The sequence below is a fragment of the Triturus cristatus genome, chromosome 3_2 (assembly GCF_964204655.1).
Source record: "Triturus cristatus chromosome 3_2, aTriCri1.1, whole genome shotgun sequence".
NCBI lineage: Eukaryota > Metazoa > Chordata > Amphibia > Caudata > Salamandridae > Triturus > Triturus cristatus.
Window position 1 is genome coordinate 863,127,780 of NC_140584.1, and position 16,758 is coordinate 863,144,537.

Genomic DNA, 16,758 nt, shown 5'->3' on the forward strand with positions numbered 1-16,758 from the left:
AGCAATACTATCGGTACAGCGGCAGGTGAGACAAGTGAATGTAAACATGCAGAACATTGAGAAGGGCATCTGCTCAATGAACAAGACGCTAGCTGAGGGCATAAAGAAAATGGCAGAGGGCATGAGGGACATGTCCCGCTCAGTGATGCTGCTGTGCAGCAAACTTGATGAGGACAGGATGGCACGGCGCAGGGAGAGGCAGAAGATGGAGAATCATACAAAGGCGGTGAACCGCCTCTCCACAGCCACCTCTCTGCTCTGCCAGCGTTCCGTGGCCATGCAGGAAGGGCTGGCCACTGCAGCCGTGATGTTTCAAGGGGGCTTGTTGAAGTCACAAGTGCACTTGAAGTGCTCTTAACTACTCAGGCTGCAAATACTGGTGCAGGTGATGTGGGGGACAGTGCGGAGACGACGAGTCGCAGCAGTATAACGCCCCCTGCAACAGAGACCAGGAGGAGCAGCAGGCGTCCTGGGGCTGGCACTGGATCGATTCCCAGTGACGACAGTCTGCTCGTGGAATCCAGCAGTGTTGTGCCACAGGCGTTAATGCAGGCCACACTTTGACTACTTAACTGGGTGACTTAACCCATGACATCCTCGTAGGGTGGTTACAAATAGGACTGGTATGTTGAGCCCTTTGTGTAGTGGCATAGTGCCAATATATTAAACTACGTCATTCAAATGCAACAACTGGCTGTGTCTCCTTACTTACTCAGAAATAGTTGCGTGTGATCTCAGCCCGTCTTTGTCTCCCATCTGGTGCTGGCGCCACTCCTGCTGCGTTGGGCTCTGGTTGTGCAAAATCATCATCATCGTCCTCAGAGTCAGTTAATTCAACTTCTGTACCTTTCTTAGTGGCAAGGTTATGCAGCATAACACAAGTTGCGATGATCTTGCAGCAGATGATGCGTGTGTACTGACATGCACCTCCGCTTTTGTGGAGGCAGCGGAACCTGCTTTTCAATAGTCCAAACGTGCGCTCCACAACGTTGCGTGTTGATTTGTGCGTCACATTGTATCGTCTCTCACTTGGGGTCGATGGGTTTAGGTAAGGTGTGAGGATGAATGACCGCACAGCATAAGCGCTATCACCTAGGTGGAGAAGACAGTGCCATTAATAACAGTCACCAACACATTCATCTGCAGTATACATCAGGGTGTGTCACCCTGATTTACCTAGCAGGTATCCTTCTCCAAATTCTCCTGCAGCCAGGCGTGTGTAGATCTCACTGTTCTAGAAAATGTATGAGTTGTGGGTGCTCCCAGGAAATGTGGCCACTATGTCGGTGATTAAGTTGGCTGCATCGCAGATTACCTGCACATTAATGGAGTGGGTTGATTTTCTGTTTCGGTAGATGTACTCAGTGGCTGCAGTTGGGCAGATTGGAATGTGTGTCCCATCAATGCACCCTATCACATGCAGGAACTGTGCCTTTTGGTAAAAGTCTGTCTTGGTTTTCAGCAGTTCTGGCTGTGTGGTTGGGAAGCTTATGTAGTGATGCATTCTCTGCATCATGGCATCCAGGGATTTGTTAAAGAAATGGGACAGGCAACTCTGTGACACCCCACCTACCGCAGCTATCACCCCCTGGTAACTGCCAGATGCAAGTAGGTGTAGGCTACAGAGCACCTGCACATGTGGTGGTATGGCGTGCGCCCTTTTTGTTGGATGCTCCAGGAGTGGGTGCAGGTCCCTTATTAGGTCCAGGATGGTTTGGGGGTGTAGCCTGTACCTTTCATGGATCACTGCCTCAGTCAGTTGGAAGAGTGTTATGCGCTGTCTGTAAACGCGCTCCTCCCATCTCCAGATCCTCACTCCTGCTGCCTGTAGCCGTAGCCGCCTTGCTATCACATAGAGGGCCACCATAGTGATCACACTGTTGCATTTTGGGACTGTTTAAATACACTGTAGCTGATTACCACCTGCTTGCAGTCAGTGGTAATTACCGACTCTTAAATACCGAATTTTAGGTAATTCGGTACTACCGAATTTCTCAACATCTCTTTTATAGTTTTTACTGTTTCTTATTTACCGATTCGGTATTTGGGTGTTCGGTAAATCCGAATCGGTAAATAAGAAATCGGTAATTAGAAATCGGTTTTTACCGATTCCTTATTACCGATTCCTTTCCTACATTGGGGATTGCTATATACCGGTCGGTAATGCTGAAATCTACAGATTTTAGGTATTACCGACCGGTATTTTGGCCACCTACATCGGGCCCTTAGTCCCTAACAGTTCCTCACAGGCAGTGGCTCTGATGCATTTGTATGTGGTAGCAACAGCAGCAGAGAAAGATGTTGAGTTACCTGAAGAATACTCTCAGTACCAGGACGTTTTAAGCGAGACACAAGCAGAACAGTTGCTCCCTCATCAGGAGTATGATTGTCGTATAGACTTGGTAGAGGGGGCGACTATGCCTGTCTGTAGGGTGTATGCATTGTCTGTGCCAGAGACTAAACACCTGCGTGAATATCTGGATCATTATCTGGAAATAGGGTTCATTAGACCTTCCCGGTCACCAGCTGCCACCCAACTGTTCTTTATATCGAAAGCTAATGGCGATTTGAGAGCATGTGTGGACTATCGTGTATTAAACAAAAATACAGTTAGAAATCGATACCCCTTACCCCTCATTTCTGTGCTGCTAGACCAGGTGAGAGAGGCCAGAATATACACAAGGTTAGATTTGAGAGGGGCGTACCATTTGGTGCGTGTCAGGAATGGTGATGAGTGGAAGACGGCGTTTAAGAATCGTTATGGCTTATTTGAATATACTGTTATGCTGTTCGGCCTTTGCAACGCCCCCCCGGCATTTCAGTATTTTCTTAACGATGTTCTGAAGGAATATGTGGACTTGTTTGTTGTGGTACATATTGACGACATCCTCATATATTCTGACACCATAGAGGGGCATGCCAGTCATGTTATCAAAGTTTTGAACAAGTTGAGAGTCCACAGGTTGTTCTGTAAATTGAGCAAATGTGAATTTGGTGTGCAACAAGTGGAATTCCTAGGGGTTATGCTGAGCCCAGAAGGTTTACACATGGCAGAGAGAAAGGTGCTGGCAGTGCAGGAATGGCCAACCCCGAAGAACGTTCGTGATGTGCAGTGTTTCCTGGGTTTCGCAAACTACTATCGTAGGTTTATCATCCATTTCTCCTAGGTGGCTGTTCCAATTTCCAGGTTACTTAGGAAAGGTGTCACTTTCCAATCGACCCGTCAAGCGGAGGAAGCATTCATCTTCCTTAAGAACGCTTTTACCACGGCTCCGGTACTTGCACATCCTCGTCCCGAGCACCCCTTTGTGGTGGAGGCCGATGCCTCAGATGAGGCTATCGGGGCCAAACTATCACAAAGGAATCAGAGCACCGGATAGTTGCATCCAGTGGCCTATTTGTCCAAGAAATTGAATCTGGCAGAAAGGAATTATACAGTCGCTGAGAAAGAACTGCTTGCGATCAAAAAAGCATTTCAAGAATGGAGACAATATTTGTGGGGGGGCTCATCACCCTATTACTGTATCTACTGATCATAGGAATTTGCAGTACATGAAGACTGCACAACATCTTTCCCAAAGACAAATGAGATGGATGTTGTTCTTCGCGGAGTAGGATTTTGTGGTTACCTTCAGACCAGGGGGGGAGTGTGGGGGAATCGCAAAGCTGACTCTTTGTCTAGACAGGAAACAACAAATCTTGCTCTTCATGACATCAAAACTGAAGCCATCATCGAACCCTCTAAGGTGCTGTGTGTAGTCCGAGTGGAAAACTTGGAAGAGGTGAGAAAGCATAAATCACTCACAGTATGGGAAGCCTGGGCTACCAAGGAGACGGAGCGCACTATGAAGCAGGGATTGCCTTTCTATAGAGACAGATTGTATCTTCCCACTCCAGAATTACAAAAGAAGGCTTTTCTGTGGTGTCATGTGTCTCCATTGGCAGGTCATCCAGGAGTAAGGAAAACCATGCACTTGATACAACGCTATTTTTGGTGGAACACCTTAACTAAAGATATCACATTCTGGGTGGCAAGATGTGAGGAATGTGCTAGAGCAAAGAGCGAAAATGTTGGAAAGAAAGGAAATCTCATCCCTCTGCTCACTCCACTTTGCCCATGGCAAACATCAGTCTGGATTTTATCACTGGGTTGACTTTAGAGAGGGGAAAATCGGCGATCATGGTGGTAGTGGATGGGCTCACAAACATGGGACATTTCATTCCTTGTGTAAATCTTCCTACGGCCAGTCAAACTGCTCAGCGACTACTAACCAACATCATCAGAGTACATGGACTGCCTGAAATCATTGTATCCAATAGGGGGCCCCAGTTATTAGCTCGTTTTTTAAAGTTATGGTGCAATGCCCTTCATATAGACTCTTCTCTGTCAACCAGTTTCCACCCACAGACGGATGGGCAGACAGAATGGTTGAACCAAACCCTCAAGAAGTTCCTCAAATGTTACGCAAAGGAGGCCCAAGAGTCCTGGGTAGACTTGTTGTGGATGGCAGAATTGGCATTCAACAACGCTTGGCATAGTTCAGTTGGTCTAGCTCCTTTTTGTGCTACTTTTGGGTTCGATGGCAAAATATTGCACATTCACATTCCAGAAGAAGTGAACAACCAACCTATGGTTCTGTCACAAGTACGGAAACTGCACTCACTACACCGTCAAGTCAGAAAACATTTGATGCAGGCAAAGGAGACCTATAAGAAGTGGGAAGACCATCACAGAATTGTGGGACCTCAATATAAGGTTGGGGATAAAGTGTGGCTGTTCACCAAAAACATACGTTTCAAGTTACGAAGTGTTTTTCACCCTAGGTTTATCGGCCCGTACACCATAGTTCGGCAACTCAATCCTGTCACCTACAAGCTGAAGTTGCCCGAAACCCTTCGGATTCACCCTGTGTTTCACTGTAATCTTTGGAAGCCTGCCCTGGGAGCGCGCAGGCGGGCACCACCACCTGTGGTCTGTGATGGGGGAATGGAATACGAGGTCAAGAGCATTCGGGATTCCGAGATGAGAGAGGGATGCTTTATTATCTGATATCTTGGAAAGGGTATAACGCTGAGGATGATTCCTGGGAACCCTGGCAGAGTGTGCATGCTCCGGCGGTTGTTCGTCCGTTCCACCGGCAATTCCCATTGAAACCTGGGCCTAGGAGTCGCTAGGTGAGGGGGACCTACTGTCAGGATCCGATCATTACCGCGCCTGCCGAGTTCCCAAAAGACTACACTTCCCATGATGTCTGTATGTGGGAAAGGATTTAGTCCGCAACGTCATGCAGGAAGTGGCGCGTAATTCTGGTTCGTTGGTTTCTCGGCCAAGAGAGAGTGGAAGCTGGAAGGCGTCGTTCGGGGAAACTCCGGTGCGAGATCCCGGTTTGGAGATTCATCGGCGATGAAGACTCATTGCAGGTAGCGTGAGTACTCGTGGAAATCTCTGGGGTAATCTGGTGTTCGGTCCCCTTGTGTTTAGCTAGCGACTTCGAACGAAGATCGCTCGTAGAGCGAAAGACTTTGGTGCTACCGAGTATAACCGTTTCTTTACCTGGGATATCTAGTGGCTTCGGACGAAGGTCGCTCATAGAGCGGAATACTGCGGTGCTATCGAGTATTGCCGTTTCTTTACATTGCAAGATTACTTTGGCTTACTAAGAAGCCAAAACACAGCGAATATGGCGGTGAAGCAACCGCGTATTACCGTGTGTGTTCTTCTTTACTTTATATATACTTTGGATTTGAGGGGACAATGGCATGCAGCAGATTTTAGCGGTACTCCGCTGATTTGGCGCAGAGGGAACTCTCTGTGTTCTATTCGAACCTGATTCTGGTCACTTTATACTTTGGTTTCACGGTGGTGAGGCAACCCCATTTGAACTCTCATTTTGTACTGGTATTACATGGAGAGGGGTTCTACCTCCATTTACCTAGAACATCACCTTTGGCTACCTGCATTTCTCATGGAGGAATATTTGAATACCCTGCTGAACTGTTTAGTGATTAATGCCTATGTTTTTAGAAACCCCTAGGTATGTACGATACATGAGTTGGTATGTATTGTTTGGTACGTTGAAATTGAGTCTATGGAATTAATAGTGCGAGTTCTTTATTTACCAGGTCTGAATTACGTTAATAATTCCCCAGGGTTATGCAACAGCATTATACAGTGCAGGTATATACCTTTTTCTAGCGAGATATTAATGAGAGTAAAGATTTATGCCCTGTTTACATATTTGTGTTTTGTTGTTGCAGGTTCTATTCCACTGTTGTCCCTTCCCTTTCCTTTTCCCTCGCATGATCTTTCGAATACCCAGTACATATTTATATTTCTGGGTGTTGGTAATATCGGGAGGTGGACCTATTTTCTGCTACGACTGGATCCTGCGGAGCTGGGTCTGACACAAGGTTAGTCTGACAGAGGGAATGAAATGGGAGAAAAAGGAAAGTAACAATGAAACAGAAGGGAGAGAAAAGAGAGCAGTAGAGGAAAAAAGTGAAAGAATACAGTAGTAAATTAAAAGAGAAAGAGCAGAAGAATAAAGAAAAGAGACAAAGAAGAAGTTGAGAAAAGGTGAAAATGAAAAAATAAAGAATACGATTCCAGAACAAGTGAAGAGAAAAAATAAAGAAGTGGAGAAAAGAACTAAAGGAAGTGGGAGGAAAAAAATAAGTCATGAAATGGAGATAGATGGAAAGAAAAGGAAATAGAGAAAACGACACAACAAAATAAGGAAACAAGTAGCAGAAAAGAAAAGAAAGAAAAAATTATTTTTCAGAAGACAATGGGCTACATTTTCCTCCATTTTCAGGTTCCTGGGCCCCACAGAAAGCGGTGCACTGTGTTTTAAAGTGCTGAATTAGCATTTCAGCAGCTGCATATTGTCAAACCAGCTGACAGTTATTTAACATCTGTGAGCTAATTAGTAGCCGCCTGAGAGCTACTGGTAGCTCAGGATTGACCTGCTGGAGACAAATGAGTTAAAAAATATAACAAAATTGACTTTTTATCAGCCCTCTTAAGCCATGACATGCTCGGAAGTGTTATTCACATTTTGGAATATCCCTCTAGAAAAACATTTGTGGTAATTACATATTTAGTTGCTTCTGTTACAATACCTGACCTTGGCTACCAGTTGTTTAAGTTTGTATAGGATCGGGTGTAGTCTTTCCTTTGTGAGAGCCAGGTGACAATTCTTTTTAGAAGTCAGCTGCTGAATATGTGGACGTCATGTCAAACAAGAGAGCTGAGACGATACAACTGACAGTGGCCTGTCATCTGTCCACTGACAAAACCTGACACTTGTACTGCTTGTGATTTTTTATGGTGTGGCTGAACTGTTCCCATGTGGAGCAGGGTCAAGACTGATTTGCACATGGCTGAGTCTAAACTGGAATGGCACGGAGAGCAATAAAACGACAGATGTAGGCCCATATCATTCTACTGGGGGTGAGTGTTTGACATTGTTCAGCATTCCCTCCATCATTTGTTCTTTTTGCATTTGTCGCCCTTAGTGGGACGAGTATGCCCAGATGTGGGTCCTGTGCTCACCATTCCACCAGAGTCAAGCTATCCTGTCTGATGAGGGGTGATGCCCCGAAACGGGTCCTAGAATGCTTGTTTAGGGTCTTAGGAGGACCTGGCCTGGCAGTTCGGACTGGACTATTTCAATGGGGAGCAGAGTCAAGACTGATTTGCATATGGCTGAGTCCTAACTGGAATGGAATGGTGAGCAAAAAACAATGGATTTAGGCCCAGATCTCTATACTGGGGTTGAGTGTTTGACATTGTTCAGCATTCGGTCCTTCATTTGTTCTATTTGCATGTGGCTTAAAAGCGCAGCTGTCACCAGACAATTATGTGAGTAGTACTAGAGAGGGCTTTTGCTCCACCCACATGTTGAGAGCCAGGAGTACATATTTTAATTGGGCATAAGTTGTGTCCTTCCACAAAAAAAGTGCTTACCTTCCACACAGCTGTGATCATTTTGTTTATTTATCCACTTGCTTGAGCTTGAACTTTCCTGGGCACACACATGACATAATGCAATTAAAGTGTCATAGATAACTAGATAATGTATGGTGTCTTTCTCTGGCAGCAGCACAGATGGGAGAAGGGCAGTAATTAATCTATATGGAGGTCTCGGTCTGACTTGACAGTGTAATTGTCACCTGACCTTTTAACCTACAACAATATTATTCTTCTGTTCATTGCTTCCACACAAATACATATCCATCCCCATGCTATTTAATTGTAATGCTTCCCATTACCACACAGCATTCCTCAATTGTCTCAGGATGGCCAAACCGAATGGCCAAACCGAGATGCGCACTGAAGTTGACTCCAGCCCCAGCTGCGTTGCCGGGTAGGAGACAGCAGGCACAGGCTCCCAGACTCTCTGGGAGCACAAATCGAGGACGCTCAGGCCACTCCTGAGGCTGCTCTCATGCAGCATGAGAGCAGAGTCAGGATTGGACGGAGGGGATTCAGAGAGCTTGTGTTGGTGAGGAGCAGAAGAGCGGCGATACGGCAGGTAAGTTATTATTATTCTTTTTTTTTTGTGGTTCCTCACCCCCTCCCCGCCACTCAGCCCAGACACCAACTGCTACTGGTAGTTACGCTAGCATTATTCCTGTGTCTCTATAATCTAGCTGCTAAGTGGGTCCATGTCTTGTGTGCACTACCACCTGTCAATCCTGTCACTTTAGCCAGTCACGCTATATGTTCTTGGGATTTGCAATTTTGCATGTCTGATTGTGTGTAGGAATAAAAAAAAATCCCTGTTTATAAAGCACTTGTAGCAGCTAAGCCCCATGTGATATTGATTTCATGCTAGACACATACGTTGGTCCCGGTATTGCATAGAAAATAGAAAAGACTAACTGTAGATGCTGTGGTAGCATATTGAGTTATTTGTACTTTTAGGTATTTCGTGGAGCCATATAACGAACCACATTTTCCTAGGTATGTTACACCTGTTTAATGCAAGCGGTATGTGGAATGGAGCAGTAACTTTCATTATGATAGCGTTTCTTAGCTTTTATAGAGTGCCCTCAAAGTAGCCTTTCTTCTCCAAATCATCTATCAGGATGGTCGGAAATATGCCTCCTAACATGAGCTTTTTTAGCCACATTTCTGATGCAACAAGACAATAATAAAGGCAGCCCATGTGTACAATAAACATCTAGGCTGTGATTCATGAAGAATAATCATAAATATACACCCACACATGAATAATCATAAATATACACCCACACATGAATAATTATAATTATACACCCACACATACTTGTAAATACCGGTGTAGATTTATGACTTTAGGCTATTGACAAAATGTACGATTACATCTGGGAGGCTGTGCCAGTCGCAGCTTTAGAGGCGCACTCCTGGTACAATCAAATTACATTTTTGGAACAGTAGCCTTTGGTCAGAGCTGAATTTGAAGCACAGTACAATTCCACATTGTAGAAAGGCTGTGCCACTGTGCAACTCCACATTTCCTTTTCCTTTTCTTTTTTCTACTCTATGGGGAGCAGCCAGGCCTTTACGTGGGCTGGGTCCCCCAGCATCTCAGACCAAATAGTAATTAAAAATGGACATTGAAATGGGTCCCTATCAGGCCCTATATATATTTCTTTATTAGTGATATTAAAGGTATAGATACATGTAAAAAAACTTTGAGGTAATTCATGACAATGATTTAGTTGATATTTATATTTCATGTTTTACTTAAACTTGCATTTCCTGAGAGGGTTAGCTGTTTCCAGGGTGTTGTATTTTTTAATTTATTGCACATAGAATATTACTCTTGTAAGTTGCACACTCTGAACTGAGTCGTCTCCAGGTATTTGTAACCAGCCATGATTGAGAGATCTGGAGTTGAGGCTGAAGGCAGTGCAAGTTTCTCACAGTGCCTGTCAGTAGGTCAAAAGATGTTCAGAATATATGGTCATCCAATACTTGGCCTCTCTGCAGAGTACACAGAGAAATAGTCACATATTCCAGTTGCAATTTTATTCCGTGCAAATGTGTGTGAAGGAAGTATAGAGCTGTCAAAATATTGACATGGGGAAAGTAAAATAAAATGTGGGTGTGTGGTGTTTTTAGGGATGGGGAAGTGAAGGAGATGCATGGAAGTGTATTCAGGAGGTAGTGAAAAGAGGATGCTGAATAGGAAAGATATGAGGTGTGAGATATGTTGATGGATGAGAAGTGGAGAGGAAACGGGTATACATGTCTAACATAGAATGAACTTAATGAAAGTGATTGAGACTCTGAAGACCACTACTCCTTCCACAGGTCTTTGTAATGTTTAATTTATTCATACAACTAAAGAATTGAAGCATTCAATATTAATTTTTTGCAACAAAATAATTGTTGATACTCATTTTTTAAACAGATAACAACCCCTGACAAAGCCAATAGATTTGTCTGGTTTTAGAATGTCAGTTTAGTATGCCAGTTGTTTATACCTCTGGATGCAATACCAGAAAGCTCTCAAGTAGATCACCTATTTCCTCTCAGGACACACAGAGCATCCAACTACACCCCTTCACTTCGACTCCTAAGTACATCATATGCAGAGTGCCCCAGGATCATCCCTCAGCCTCACCCTGTTCAACATCTACATGAACCCCCCTTGCAGATATCATCAGATCCCACAGACTCAACATTATCTCATACCCCGACGGCACCCGGCTCATCCTCTCGCTCACAGAGAACCACTTCAACGCCAGAACCATTTTTCATGACACCCCGCATCCATCGCAGCCTCAGCGGATGCCGCTCCTTCTCCTACATCGCCCCAAGACCTGGAACGACCTTCACCTCCAAACAGCACCCTCCGTGGCAGACGTCAGAAAGCGATTCAAGACTTGGCGCTTTGACGCAGTAACCTCAGCGCCCAGGTACCCTTAAGGGTGATAGTGTTGCGCTATACAAATACTGATTGATTGCTTGCTTGATTGAAAGCTCACAGAGGCAGCTAAATATTGGTAGAGTGCCACACAACGGGACACCGAAAATTGTAGTTTGTGTTTCAGCCACACCCTTAATTACATAGGCCACTCCCTTTTTAGAGACCCTCCTTCCCCATTTCTCCTTCCCCCTTAAAGAGCTGGGAGTAGCCCCTTTGCTTAAACCCCATAAAGTGTGGGGGTCTTTTGTTTCCCTCCTCAGCCTGGAAAGAAATGTATTCTAACTATTGGTAGGAGAAAATCTCTGACCATTTCAAGTGTGGAAAAGGGTCATGGAGCAGTTTGTGAAGTCCCACAAATTGACATGTTCCTTGTCATTAACAATCTGAACAGGCTTTGACCGCCCATTCCACTTACAGGGGATTTAATCCTGCAGAATATTTTGATGTTCAGGAGTATTGAGCATTAGGAGTAAATAGATTTTAAAAATCTAGGTCACCTTTTGTTATTACCTGTCTATACTAAATCCAGCTATTTCCGAACTTAAAAGTACTTTTTTTTGACAGGTAACTGTCTGCCAATCTGGCCCCACGAGCTACCTTAATTTCCAATACCACACATATCGTTATTACGAGTTACCTGCTGATGTTTATTGTGGGGGGGAAATGATCGGTATTCATCAGAACATGCAGATTTTGGTGTACTAAACACCAAAATCTACTTTATTCCCCCAAACTCATAATCGTGCGGTATTTATGGCACCTGCTAAATTCTGAGTCGGGCGGATAAAACCAAATGTTTCTGGTGCAACAAATATAACACAAATTATCGGGTCACTCGTCATGAGGGCCTTAAAGTGCTGCTCCTGACTGTGCTGCAGCTGCAGCTGTTGTGCGGCAGGAGAGTTTCATTGCACCGTTTGGCCTGTGCTAACACAATGTCTGTGCTCGCGTGCGTGAGTGTGCGTCGCTTGCTGCTCGCTTGCGTCAGTGTGCGTCGCTTGCTGCTCGCGTGCTTGGTTGGCGTGGCTTGCTGCGCGCGTGCTGAAGGCCGGTGGCTCTCTGCATGCTTTGAGTTTCCAGGGTCGTAAACTCTCCACCTCTCCTTCATAAACAGAAAATTCACACCACTTTTAGTGCGAAGGTGAAAGAGAGTTGGGGGGGGCGGGGGCCTTCATACCACTCGTTGCAGCATTTTAAACTGGTATTATTAATGGAAAATGCCTTGAAGAAAAACTAAAAGCAATATAATTCCAGTGGCAGTTTTTATCGACAATCTGCCAGAGTGGATTGTCAAACATGCTCGGATTGTCACAGATTTTGCTTTGGAACAAGCAATCTCCCTGTCAACAGCTTCGAAGTGGAGAGCAGGGAATAGCGGAAAAATTGTTCTAGAGCAAAGCATTGTGGGTAATGCAATATATTCCATGGATCAGAGGGGAGTCGGGGTGAGTGTTTGAGTAACCTGCAAAACGTACCGACTGGGCCACGGATTATGAAACATGCCCACTCCAAGACGCGGGCGGGCCTGTACCATGCATCCCCTCGGATTTTAGCAAGCACGCGTGGGGAATTTTATGGATTTTTTTTCAGTCGTGTACAAGGTTAGCGAATAGTATTTCTTTTCAAACCCAATCATTCTCAAAAAGAATGTTATATTAGTTGGTTATCGATTTCGAACCACTGGAAACCCCAAAGCAAAGAAGGTGTGTGCGTACAAACGTGAAAGAAACACCTGATATTTGTTTGGCCTTGTGGTGTATTACGTCACCATATTATGACATCAAGAGGCCCTGATGGGCAGCGGCATGTTACACAAATCCTCCATATGCTGCTTTATAAGAGCGGCTTGGTCCATCCGAACTCTCCAATGAGAACCATTAACGAAACACCTCCAAGGGAACCAATTCCAAACCAGTAAATTCACATAACGGCAATATAAAATGCATTTACTATACATCACTCAATGTATATAAAGGATACCCAGACTCATACATTAGTACCACTCATCGATGCTAAGATAAAACCTACTTGTAACTTGCTCATATTCTTTTACAAAGCTTTGAAAAACCGCATGAATCAGTGCAATGTCGTTCCTGATCTACATGGTCTCATGTTTATGTGTTTTGTAAAGCACTGGCTGTCGGTATTGCTCTACATTGCCCGATGACGTCTAACTGGTGCTAATGTAGGGTGCTCCAATACCTTCGGGTCGAGTTCGAGTCATATATAAGTGCAAAAAACGAGTTTAAGCATAGATCTTGGGTTCCCTGTTTTGGAGGGTTGCTGTTCCCACCTATGTCTTGGACTGCCCCAAAGCCTTCTTTCAGTAGGCTTGTTTTCAGTTTCGTTTTTTTTGCCAGATAAAGTTCATTCATAAGGTTTGGGCACAGAACATTGCAGAACAGAACTGCAACGGGATTTTGGCCTCGCACGCGGGGGCTTTTATATAAATCTGAAGATGTGCATTACTGGATTTTACATTGAAATTGGGAACAGTAATTGAAAATATTTTGGACCAATTGCATCTCAGCGCCCCAGGCTTTGGGGCTGATGCAGAGGGTCGCTGTACTGCGAGAAGATTTATTTAGGCTGAAGCAGAGTGTCGCTGCTTGGTCTTGCAGTCGCAGGAGTTTTAATTTCACCCTCTATTTGGAGCTCTGGCGTAAATAACATTAGAGGAGTCCAGTGTTGCGGCTCCTCTATTATGGCAGAGGATTGTCGCTCTCTCCGCCCCCCCCCCCCCCCCCCCTACCCCCCCCTAGCAGCCAGCAGCGGCAAGGGCCTAAATACAAATATAATAAAACGTTTTTATTACCATTTTATTTTGCGTCCTGCAGGCTGCCTGCGAGCCGAGGGAGGGGTGGGGAAAGCCACAGTGACGCTGCAGCACCAGGGAGGAGGGGGTGGTGGGCACTGCTAAGTGCGTATGATGGTTTAGCCGGTCCCAAGGGCCGGCCAAGCTGTCATGCGCACTTACGTTTCTCCACCTAGCTGTTTTGTTTAGCTGGGTGGAGAAACCAACACAGGCTCCCAGTATATGTCTGAGCGCGGATCGGAGGCGCTCAGACCAATCCCAGCGTTGCTCACATGCTGGGAATAGTATTCCCAGCATGTGAGCAGTGCTGGGATTGGGAGCCTGCGCAGTGTGCACCAGGTACCTGACAAGGACGTGAGGTTTGGGAGGAAGGTGGCAGCCGTTGGAGCAGGTAAGTGCAAATGTATTTATTTTTGTAATTGTCTCTTTTTTGTGTTCCCCCTCCGCCCCACCACTTCACTGTACGAGCGGGCGCTCCTGCCAGTTATGATAACCTGAAAGCTCTGGTTAGTTCTTTGCGGTAACAAAATTAAATGGGGTGAATAGACACAGGGTGAGTTGTGGTGCTCACAGTTCACAGGCTAATAAGAAAGGCCTCAATGTGTGTCGCTGTTCTTCAAAGAAAGGAGGAATCACCCAGCCCTCTTGAAATTGGATCTCAAAGATCCCTATGACAATATAAACAAAAACCCAGAGCACACGCTAAATTATATCCCAATTCATGCAAACAATTAATGCACAATGGTTCTTCTTTGTTATCTTTATATTCTTAACTTCTTTTGCCCAGCCACCACGTGTTTCGTCATATGGGGGGTTCTCCATGAATTCTTCAGGACTGTCGTCCTTATTGCCAAAAGGCAAGTCCATCTTTAAAGCTGGTTTTAATTCCATTCCGACAATCCAACAAGAGCATTCACAGATACCCATTTCCATATCTTATGCAGCTTTACATCTTCTGCTTTTCAATCTATCACTCCATATATTGGGTCCAATACCCCTCCAGATCAATCTCAAAGTCCTTCAGTGGAGTGTTGTGGAGTTGAATGTTGTAGAGTGGAGTGGCAGAGATTGGAGTGTCATGGATTGTTGTGGAGTTGAGTGGTTTAGAGTGGAGCAGAGCGATGTAGAGTGGAGTGGCGTAGAGGCATACAGAGTGGAGTCATAGAGTGGAGTGCCATAGAGTGTCTTAGAGTGAGGTGACATAGAGTGGCCTAGAATGGAGTAGTGGGTAATAGAGCTGAGTGGAGTAAAGTGGCATGAAGTGGCATAGAGGGAGTTGCGTAGAGCAAAGTAAAGTGGAGTGGCATAGAGTGGACTAGAGTGTCATAGAGTGAAAGGGCGTAGAGTGGAGAGTCGTGGAGTAGATTGTCAGAAAGTGGAGTGACATAGAGCGGAGTAGAGTGCTGTAGAGTGGCGTGGAGTAGAGTGTCGTAGAGTGGCATAGAGTGGAGTGGCATAGAGTGTATTATAGTAGCGTAGAGCGTCATAGAGTTGAGTGTCATATAGTAGAGTGCCGTGGAGTGTTGTAGTGTGGAGGCTTCATAGAGTGGATGGTCAGAGTTTCATACAGTGGAGTGGTGTGGGGTGGAGTAGAGTAAATTGGCGTAGAGTGGTGTAGAGTAGAGTGGATAGTCATTGATTTTCATAGAGTGGTGTTGATATGGGAGACATAGAGAGTTGAGTCACGTAGAGTGTAAGTAGTGTCTAAGAGGGAAGGGGCATAGAGTGTGGCAGAGTCGAATAGGGTGTCGGAGAGTGGAATGGAATGTCGTGGAGTGGTGTAAAGTGGAGTCTCATAGAGTGGAGGGACAACGAGTGGCAGAGAGTGGAGTGAAGTAGAGCAGAGGGGCATAGAGCGGGGGTAGAGGGGTGGGGTAAAGTGTTGTAGAGTAGAGTGGAGTAACATACAGTGGAGTGATGTAGGGAGGCTTAGAGTGTCAGAGTGGAGTGTCAGAGTGGAGTGTTGTAGAGTAGAGTGTCATAGAATAGAGTCTTAGAGTGGAGTAGATGCATAGAGTGAAGTGGCATAGAGTGGAGTAGAGTGGGCTAGAGTGTATGGGCATAGAGTCGAGTGGCGTAGAGTGGCATAGCGTAGAGTGGCGTGTTGCAGAGTGGAGTAAAGTGGCATAGAGTGGAGTGCCATAAAGCGGAGCATGAGGTGTCGTAGAGTGGAGTAAGATTGCCTTGAGTGTATTAGAGTGGAGTGGCATAGAGTGGAGTAGAGTGTCAGAGTGTGGGATAGAATGGAGTGCCGTAGAGTGGCCTAGAGCTTGTAGAGTGGAGTGGCATAGTGTGGATCAGAGTGGAGTGGCTTAGAGTGCCATAGGGTATTGTGTAGTAGAGTGGAGTGGCATAGAGTGGAGTGGTGTAGAGTGGAGTAGAGTAGTATAGAGTGAAGTAGAGTGGAGCAGCTGTGGAGTGGCATAGATATCACGGAGTGGAGGGGCTTAGAGTGGCATAATGTTGTAGAGTGCAGTGTTGTAGAGTGGATTTCTGTACAGTTCATGTTGTAAAGTGGAGTGGTGTAGAGTGAAGTAGAGTATAGTGGCATAGAGTGGAGTGGCATGGAGTAGAGTGTCATAAAGTAGAGTAGAGTAGAGTGTCAGAGTGTCATAGAGATGTATAGAGTAGAGTGCCGTGGAGTGGAGTAGAGTAGCATATAGTGGAGTGGCATAGTGTGGAGTAGATTTTCGTAGAGTGCAGTAGAGGGTCACAGAGTGAGGGGTCATAGAGTGGAGCGTAATAGAGTGGAGTGTCATAGAGTTTCATGGAGTAGATTGGCATAGAGTGGTGTAGAGTAGGATGGAGTAGAGATAAGAAGAGTGCAGTAGAGTGGAGGGTCATAAAGTTTATAGAGTGGCGTAGACTGAAGTTGCATAGAGAATTGTAGCGTAGAGAGGCATAGAGTGGAGGGGCGTAGCGTGAAGTTGCATAAAGTGAAGGGGCATAGATTATTGAAGAATTAATGTGTATTGAGTGTCGCAGAGTGGAATAGAGTGTTAGAGAATGGAACAGAGTGTT

General features: G+C 45.3%; 2 long non-coding RNA genes across 4 annotated transcripts in view; one reads left to right on the top strand and one right to left on the bottom strand.

Annotated features, from left to right (window-relative positions):
• The window catches only part of LOC146858334 (uncharacterized), a 446,373-nt gene that overhangs the window by 124,129 nt on the left and 305,486 nt on the right, over positions 1-16,758 (bottom strand). For all 3 annotated transcript variants that reach the window (XR_014979682.1, XR_014979683.1, XR_014979684.1), the window contains one exon: positions 713-1,092. This is a non-coding gene — a long non-coding RNA (uncharacterized LOC146858334). The remainder of the gene's footprint in view (positions 1-712; positions 1,093-16,758) is intronic.
• The window catches only part of LOC146858335 (uncharacterized), a 362,152-nt gene that overhangs the window by 6,851 nt on the left and 338,543 nt on the right, over positions 1-16,758 (top strand). The gene's annotated exons all lie outside the window — the stretch shown is intronic.